At 34.2% G+C, this 9670-nt stretch overlaps 1 non-coding gene across 1 annotated transcript; it reads left to right on the top strand.

Moving 5' to 3' along the window:
* The first annotated feature begins 2994 nt into the window (after positions 1-2994).
* LOC121231091 (small nucleolar RNA R71) lies at positions 2995-3101 on the top strand. The gene has a single exon (XR_005929159.1). It is a non-coding gene; the product is annotated as a small nucleolar RNA R71 (small nucleolar RNA).
* The last annotated feature ends 6569 nt before the right edge of the window (positions 3102-9670 follow it).

Below are 9670 nucleotides of genomic sequence, written 5' to 3'. Positions count from 1 at the left end.
TGACCGAATGGGCAACTGTGAAATGTACATATGTTTATGTGTATATAATGTGGCCGAATGACCAATTGTGAAAAGTGTGTATTATTAGATATTTGATGAGGCCAAAGTTAGTAAAAAGTATATAAAATAAATTGTGCTGAGATTGTATCCGGGTTTAAAGTCCCGTAGGCTTCGTGCTGGTGTTATGTTTGGGTTTTATACCTCGTAGGCCAAGTGCTAGTGTTATGTTCGGGTTTTATACCTCGCAGGCCAAGTGCCAATGAATTTGATAAAGTATATGACTACGAGATCCTATGCTAAGATGATAAATTGAACTCGTATTACACATTAAGTGATTCAGGTATGTGATATATATTATATATGTGAGATTGATCTGACGGGAATTAAGAATGTGTAATGAGAAGCATATGAAAAGATGTTGTAAATTCATATTTATATTTGTATATGTGTGCATTCAGTTATTATACAAAGTTACAAGATAGTTTTCGATATGCCATTTAACTATGAATGTTGAAAGTAAGTGTGGGTAAGAAATGATACACTAGTGAAATTTGAAAGAATTAAGTTAATTCGGAAGCTTATAAATACTATATTTATATGAGTTTGAGTATAAATGGAGTAAAATGATATGTGTTTGTGCATAATCGGCCAAATAGTATTGTACTCAGAAAGTGTTATGTGATTTCAAACATTTAGTTTGTTTTTAAGTTCAACTGTTTAAATTGCTTAAGACTTACTAAGCTTATGAAAGCTTACTTTGAATGTTATGTTTCTCTATTTATTTTTGTAGATCGTTGACTCTTACTATTAGCTCGAGGATCGTCAGCACTTCGTCACACTATCTATTATTGTGGTAATCATGTGATTTGGACTTAGCTTATGGCATGTATAAGATAGACTATAAGTAGAATGATATTTTGACTATTGTATATAAGCCATGCGAATATGACATCTTATGGAAGTTTACTTTTATAAGTTTTAAATTCGATCTTTGTTTGTGTCTATTAGTTATATAAATAAATGATCTTTTATTTAAGAAAAGCTTCAAAATTTTACTATTCTGATCTGATTCCTAATTTCTGGTAACGTCTCGTCCTATTCCGGTGACGGTTACAGGATAAGGGTGTTACACTTACCTCGACTGTACCAAATGGGAAAATGCTAAGTACCGTAAGAGGAATTGCTTCATTCAGTTTCGCAGTGTCAATGTGAGGATCTGCGGCATCTAATGAAACTTTATCTCCAACCTTAAGTTGATTTGGTGAGGCATTGAGCTCGTTCTGGCGTAGTTTTGGTTTATCATGTTTTCTCGGTTTAAATGTCAGCCATTCATCTAACTCTTCGATTCGTAACCTTCGTTCTTTATGGGTAGATTCCTTGTTGTGGATTGAACATGGCTCATGTGTGTCCTTCGAACTTATTTCCTGCAAAATAGGTTGTACTGTATGATCAGTCTTAGTAGAACAATTTGTACAATCACCTTCAATTTTTGATGTGTTGTTCGGGTTACGAGCTTGAAGGTTGATTGTTTCATCTCCTACACGAAGTGTGAGTTCAACTGTGCCAACGTCAATAACTATTCTAGCAGTTGCTAAAAAAGGCCTTCCCAAAATTAAAGAAACATTAATGTTCTCTTCTATGTCTAAAAGAACAAAATCAACTGGGAATATAAATTTGTCAATTTTAACAAGTACGTCTTCAATGATACCCTTAGGAAATCTGACAGTTTTTTCTGCTAATTGAATGCTCATCCTAGTTTGTTTGGGTTTCCCTAGACCTAGTTGCTTAAACAATTTGTAAGGCATAACATTGATACTAGCCCCTAGATCAGCCAATGCATTTTTAACATCTAAACTACCAATTAAACAAGGAATTGTAAAACTCCCTAGATCATTTAGTTTGTTGGGTAGCTTATTCTGAAGAATGGCTGGGCAAACCGTGTTCAGCTCCACATGCGACCTTTCATCTAACTTTCGTTTATTTGCTAGAAGCTCCTTTAAAATTTTGACTGCGTTTGGCATCTGCGAAAGTGCTTCAATAAACGATAGGTTAATATGTAGTTTCTTTAAAATTTTAAGGAATTTACCAAATTGTTCGTCTGAGCAATCTTTCCTTGTCGCATTGGGGTATGGCACACGAGGTTTATATTCTGTACTTATCGATTTTTGTTCGTTTTGGCCTACCTCATTCTTACCTTTGCTTACCACCGTTTCTAGCCTTGGTTTTTCCACTAACCCTTCCTCATCATAAATGACAATTGCGTTAAGTTGCTACCTTGGGTTAGATTCAGTGTTGCTTGGCAGGCTACCTTGTGGTGGTTCGAAAATTAACTTGGCGAGCTGTCCAATCTGAGTTTCGAGCCCCTGGATTGATGCTTGTTGATTTTTGAGTGCCATCTCGATATTCTGAAAGCGAGTCTCTGACACCAAGATGAATTTGGTTAGCATCTCATCAAGGTTCGGCTTTTTCTCCTGCTGGTATGGTGGTTGCTGAAAGCCTGGAGGGGATGGTGGTTTCTGATTTCCTTGGCCTCCCCATGAAAAATTTGGGTGATTCCTCCAACCTACATTGTAAGTATTGTTATAAGGATTGTTTTGAGATCGAGGATTATTACCCATGTAATTTAATTGCTCGTTCTCCACGTTGTGGCCATAAGGTTGGTATTCTGAATTGCTTAATCCACATCCATTTGCTTCGCACTGCATTACTGGGTGAACCTGTGAAGAACTAAGAAAACCATTAATTTTCTTATTTAAGAGTTCTACCTGATTAAAGAGCATGGTGATCGAATCGATGTTATAAACACTGGCTATTTTTGTTGGCTTTATCCTCATGACTTGCCACTGATAGTTATTCAGTGACATCTCCTCGATAAATTCATAGGCATCTTCAGGTGTTTTATTATTGATGGTTCCGCCAGTAGCTGTGTCAACCATTTGTCGAGTCGAAGGATTCTGGCCATTATGAAAAGTTTGAACCTGTAGCCAGAGTGGTAACCCATGGTGAGGGCATCTTCGCAAAAGGTCCTTATATCTCTCCCATGCATCGTAGAGTGTTTCTAAATCCATCTGCATAAAAGAACAGATATCATTACGTAATTTACCCGTTTTAACCGGCGAAAAATATTTTAATAAGAACTTTTCAGTCATTTGTTCCCAAGTAGTGATTGACCCCCGCGGTAACGAATTCAACCATTATTTAGCTTTGTTTCTCAATGAAAAAGGGAATAACCGAAGGTGAATGGCGTCATCAGAAACGCCATTAATTTTAAATGTATCACATAGTTCTAAAAAGTTTGCTAAGTGAGCATTGGGATCTTCGTCCTGTAAACCATCAAACTGAACAAATTGCTGTATCATTTGAATTGTGTTAGGTTTCAGTTCAAAAGTATTTTTAGCTTCAACAGGTCTAACTATGCTCGATTCAGTTCCTATTAAAGAAGGTTTAGCATAATCATACATAGTGCGCGCAGGATTTTGATTAACAACAATCGCAGAAGGTAGCGGATTTTCTTGGTTTTTAGCCATCTCCTCGGTGGTGGTTGAAGTATCTTCCTCTTGCTCTTCTGTGTAATGTAAGCTTCGCCTTATTTCTCTTTAGTTTCTACAAACTGTACGATCGATCTCACTATCAAAGAGTAATGGTCCTGATGGGTTTCTCCTGGTCATAAACTAGAAAAAACTGTCAGAAGAAAATAAATGAAGAGTTAGAAAAGAAAATAAAAATTTTAATTGCAATAAAAGTAAAATGGCTAAAGTAATAAAAATCGAGTGTTCCTAATATCTTAGTTCCCCGGCAACGGTGCCAAAAACTTGATTCGTGATATTCGTGACAGGTTTTAAATATTTATAATGAATCGTTCTTGAAACTAACTATTATCACGATGAAGGCAAGTGTACCTATCGAACAGTAGTATAGCTTTAGCAAGACCGGATTATCGAACCCAAAGGAACTAAAAGTACTAGTATCAACTATCTTTTTATTATCTAGCCTAAAAAAATAAAAGGGTTTTGTTTATCTAACTAATTAATTAAACTAAGAAATCATAGAAAAAAAATTTGGGGAAAATACTTTTTGGAAAACTCGATTGATTGAGACAATACCTAAGGAAAACCCACCTAGACTTCACTTGTTATTTGAATCTGAATTGGACGATTTATTCATTCAACTTGTTCCGTAGAGATCCCTAAGTTATATTATTATCTCTTTCGAGACTAACAACGTCTAACCCTAGATTGATTAATTGAAATCTCTTTCTAATTAACGCCCTAGGGTTGCATTAACTCGATCTATGGGTCCCCTTATTAGGTTTCACCCTAATCCGGCAAAATCCTGTCACTCTATCTCTAGGCTCGCAACCAACTCCGCTTAATTATGACAAATTTACTCTTAGACAGGTTCTATTCCTCTTCTGAATAAGAGATTTAACTTGAATCAATATCCTAGAATATCAAAACAAGAATTAAGAACACATAATTAAGAACAAGTCAAATATTTATCATACAATTCAAATAATAATAACAAGATTCATCATAGGTTTCATTCCCTTTAGATATTTAGGGGTTTTAGTTCATACTAATGAAAGTAAACATCTCAAAAGAATAAAAATAACAAAACATAAGAAAACCCAAAACTCCTGAGGGAATTTGAAGGGAGATCTTCAGCCTTGATGGTGAATCTGGCTTCTGAGATGGATCGATCGGCTTTCCTTGAGCAATTCTTTGCTTCCTCCTGTGCGTCCCCCCTCTTCTCCTCTTCTAGGGTGTATTTATAGGCTTTGGAATGCCTAAGAGCCCTCAAAAGTGGCCTTTTCCGAATAAGACTCTGCTTGGGCTCAACAGGGACACGCCTGTGTGCGATTACTTCAAGCCGTGGTCAAGCCTGTTAAATAGGCACAGGCGTGTAGTCTACCCGTGTGAGTCGTGCTTCGATTCTATCAAATTGACACGGCCGTGTGGTCTGCCCGTGTGAGGAAGTTCAGGCCGTGTTGATTTCGTACATTGGCCCATTTTCTCCGTTTTTTGGCCCGTTTCTCGTTCCTTTCACTCTCCTATGCTCTCCTAAGTATAAAATATGAAATTACGGCATTAGGAGCATCGAATTCACCAAATCTAAGGAAAAATCATCCATAAAATGTGTTAAGCATAGGGTAAAAATATGTATAAATTGCGATTTATCAGGCACTTTACAATTCATAATTGGGTAAAATGACCAATTTGCCCTTAAACTTTTCCAAAATGACCATTTTACCCCTAACCCCGAAAATTGATTTTTATCAAATTTCTTCGTATCTTAAGCCTAGCCGAACCCTTTTTACTCTTATAGCAACTCCAAATTCCCACTATTTCACATACTTAACATCTATTTTACAACTTATGCAATATAGTCCTTTTAGGTGTTTTCATGCTAACACCTTTCACAAAAATTCTTCCATAAAAACTCAACAAACATTACAAACCCTTTCATGGCAAAACCCTACACTCTTAATCATTTTGCAAAATAGTACCCTCATTTGAAAGCTCATGCTTCAAAGGTCTCAAAAGTACAAAAATATTCAACAAAGGGTTGGAAAATCACTTACTTGTGAAGGCTTAAAGTTGCTGAAATTTTTAAGCTTTCAAAACCCCTTCAATGGTTGATTTTCGCTGGAAAAAGAAGATGAAAAAAAGGATGATATCATCTTTCTTTTAATTTCTCCTATTTTAGTCAAAATAAGCCACCTAACCTATGAAAATTTGAAAATTTGACCACCCTTGTCTCCTCTGGCCAGCCATGCCTCCCTAAAGGGCCTAATTGCCCTTTAAAGACCCCCAATTTAGGTTCTCTAGCTATTTGGCACTTTTAGAAATCAAAATAGGACTTTTTCATTTTATTCAATTTAGTTATTTTTCACAATCGGGCTCACAAACGTCACAATTAACTCACCAATTTTTTCATGAACTCCTAAAAACATGCTATAACATCTAAGAAATTATAAAATAATTTATTCAACTCTATATTTATGGTCTCAAGACCACTATTCTGATTAGGCCCTAAATCGGGCTGTTACAAACACATCCAAAGCAAAAAAGCTAACCTATTTGTATTTTACCTTTAGTACCAATTTTTGAGCCTGTTGACACTTTTTGATGAACCTCATTACAAACCCCAAACCTAAAAATGTTAATTTGTATTTGCCCTTTTTCTTTGGTCTTACACTTCATGACTATAGACGTCTGGCATATGTATTGAGTAAGTAGATACATCATAAAGGAATTTGTAAAAATAGAGTGAAATAGGAAAGATTGGTATGATATAGGAACTATAAGTAGCCTAATGTGCAAAACAAAAAGAAAAATCCAAAAAGAATATTAGTACGAGTAGAAAAATTCTTAAACTAACGAAAAAACATTCATGAGTGAGATGTATTGAAAAAGAGAAAAGTCACAAAGTCACAAAAAAAAGAAAAAATCATTCATTAGTGCACAAAAACTCGTAAGGTTAGTTGTAGTAACTGTGTCATGCTATAACTTCCTATATGTGGAGAGATAAGTAAGGTGGGAGAAGGAGAAATAAGGCGGTGAGTGGGTAAGGGTCACTAAAGAGGAAGAATGCGGATCAATACGATGTGTCAAACTATTTTCATGTTTGTAACCTTTTTGATGCTTGCTATATTTGAATCCTATACTTGTCCTAAGCCTCAGAATGTTACAAGCCAAAAAGTCTTATGTGACCCTAATATCCTTATACATGAAAGGAAATCATACTAAACATACGCAAAAACAACTATTTGTATTTTGCTCAGATAATCAAAGTACTTGTATAATTTATTGATGGATCCCTACAGGTGAGACCCTTAATACTAGTATATTTTGTAACATACTGAACTTTAGATGTTTGTGATCAAAAGTGGTAAGTCAATTACTCATCATATTAAAGATGTTAGTAAGCCTGAAATGCCTAAGTAATATGTTCCAAAGTCAATACTTGTATGATTTTTCCTCAAGTGTCATTGCTTTTATTTCTTGTTTTTGTTTATATTGCTTGAGGACAAATAATGACTTAAGTGTGAGGGAGTTTGATCTGCCGTAATTCAGTATAGCAGATTAAACTAGTTTTCGCATTTAAAGAGCTTGAATACAAACATTTTTGTTATGTTTGAGTTAAGTTTTCTTAGTTTTATTTATATTCAATAAAATGTGCAAATTGGGTCTTTTATTAATCTTAGGGGCTGAATGAGGCCTAAATATGAGCTAACGCACTTTGTGATTGTGCAGGAGACCATTAAAAGGCGTACTAAACCAATACTAGTCACTATGTCGCAACACGGAATGCTCAATGTCATAACATAGGGAGCATAATGGAGAAATCTCAAGACTGCCTTCGATGTCGTGACACACCCCAGAGATATCCCAACAGGAGTACACTGACTATTATGTCGCGACACAGGTCCTGGTGTGTCGCGACATCGACTCTGGAATGGGAATTAAATATGAAACAAGGGCATTTTGGTTTGCATAATCAAACTTAAATCTCAAGGACGTCAGCTAACCTATGGTTAAGGACGACGACCACCTAAAATCTATAAATAGACTCCTTTGTCACATGTTATAGACATCATTCACATAGCCTAGACTTTCTTTAGTAAATTTAGTTTAGTTTTTCTTTCATTGTTAGGTTTTATAATTTATTTCAATTGTTCTTCGTTGTTCTCAAGAGATTTAAATTGTGGAAAGCATTCAAACTTTGTGGATTTGCGATTAATCTCAATACAATCAGGCTCTTTCATATACTCTATACTATCGATTTAATTAGCATGCTTTCTCTTTATATTGATTCTATATCATCTATGAAAACTATGAGGAACTAATCTCTCATAGAGGGATTAGCGAGTGGAGGTATGATTTATTGACTGTTTTATAGGGTTACTCAACAGATTAACTCTTTGGAAAAAGGAAGAACGTGAAATAAACCCTAGGCCTGACAACCCCGAGAAGTCATCAAGGTGGAAATTAACCCAAAATTTGCATGACCCATCCTTGAACACCTTCACCCCAAGCTAGTTTAGACTGTAAGATCGGAAGATAAGTAGTCATTAGTGACTCATTATGTTAGTGGAAGATCGGAAGATCCTGCTGGGGTAGTGACTAGTTGATTGACGAACAACCCAAAACGACAATTGATGGGGATTACTGAAGTGAGCTAATCACCTATAATCAAGATTTGATTCATTCTCCTTTTCTATCTCTTGAAGTTTATTTCTTTTATGATATTTGTTTTATTATTATAAACCCCTAAAACTCATTTATTTTATGTTTTCGTATTATAACTAATTTAAAGTACTAATCAGATCTTTTAGTGTTTAGGTTAGAATTGATCTAGCACTCGCCTCCCTTGGGTACGATCCTTGGAGTACTCACCTAATCCGTTGAAAAACTATATTACAACTTGACTCGTATACTTGTGGATACCTCCTTGTACTTCTACATTTTATTGCACTATTCACACTCTAGATGTTACTACTTCCGGAGGCGGCCAGTTAGCAATCACATATTGATTATGTACTTTATCTCATTAAACTCAAGACTTGACATTATATTAAGTGTTAAGTTGAGTTTCCTTCATGGGTGACTCGAATATAACAAGCTTGTACCTCATCTTTCAATTTTTAAGTTCTGACATAGCTATATTAATAATTTATACCACATGGGGAAACTTTATATTTGTATGTTGAAAATTCCACCACTATCATGCTTGATAATTCATTCATTTCTAAAGAATGCAATCATGGATATCCTTTGTACTATTATCAATTTATAGTGATCACTTTAATTTTTCTTATCATGACAGTTTTATATTTGTCTATTTTATTTATTTATATCCAAAAAAATTAGTTTCACAATTACCAAATATATGATACCATAAATGATATGTCATTTTCACCTCGTAACTTGTTATAAACAGGCTTTAAATCCCTTGCTGAAACAAGATCAAATATTTGTTAATTTATAGCTTCTTTTCATAGTTAATATATGACCTTAAAATAATATATATATGAATTATCAAATAACTTCAACCTTTTCTCAACAAAACTTATACATTAGAAGACCATCATTTCCAATCTTTTGACTATAATATCACAAATTTATACATTTATTATCACATTTATACACCCTTTACCATGGACATTATTAGTCGCTTTATGACTATAATCAAAACATGTTCATCACTTAAATGGGTCAAATAGCTTTATATTGCTATTTTCACACTCACAAGGTCATTTATTCATGGCTTCCAAAATATATTTCATTTTTCACTATATCTCAATTTTTTTATAAAGCCATGAAACTATAGATCATATCTGAGCTATATATAAAAAAATTGCGTAGATCGTCATAAATATGCATAAATCATGTGCACTATCATAAATATGCATAGTATGTTCTTTATTTTAAATATTATTATCATGTTATATATTATCACTAGAAGATTTCATACCAAAATAATGATCTTATTATGTAAGTCAATGTTTTCAACTATTTTACTTTAAATAGAAAAATTAACCTTGCAAAATGCATATGACTTTTTTCATTTCTAGTCCAACTTTTATAATATAGATTATAAAAATATGCAATCATATACTAAATCCATTTAGCTTATGTTTTTTTTTCAAACCAACTATGATGATTAA

The sequence above is a fragment of the Gossypium hirsutum genome, chromosome A06, assembly GCF_007990345.1.
Source record: "Gossypium hirsutum isolate 1008001.06 chromosome A06, Gossypium_hirsutum_v2.1, whole genome shotgun sequence".
Taxonomy (NCBI): Eukaryota; Viridiplantae; Streptophyta; class Magnoliopsida; order Malvales; family Malvaceae; genus Gossypium; species Gossypium hirsutum.
The sequence above is the reverse complement of the archived record's forward strand: the minus strand, read 5'-3'. Positions and strand labels throughout refer to the sequence as shown.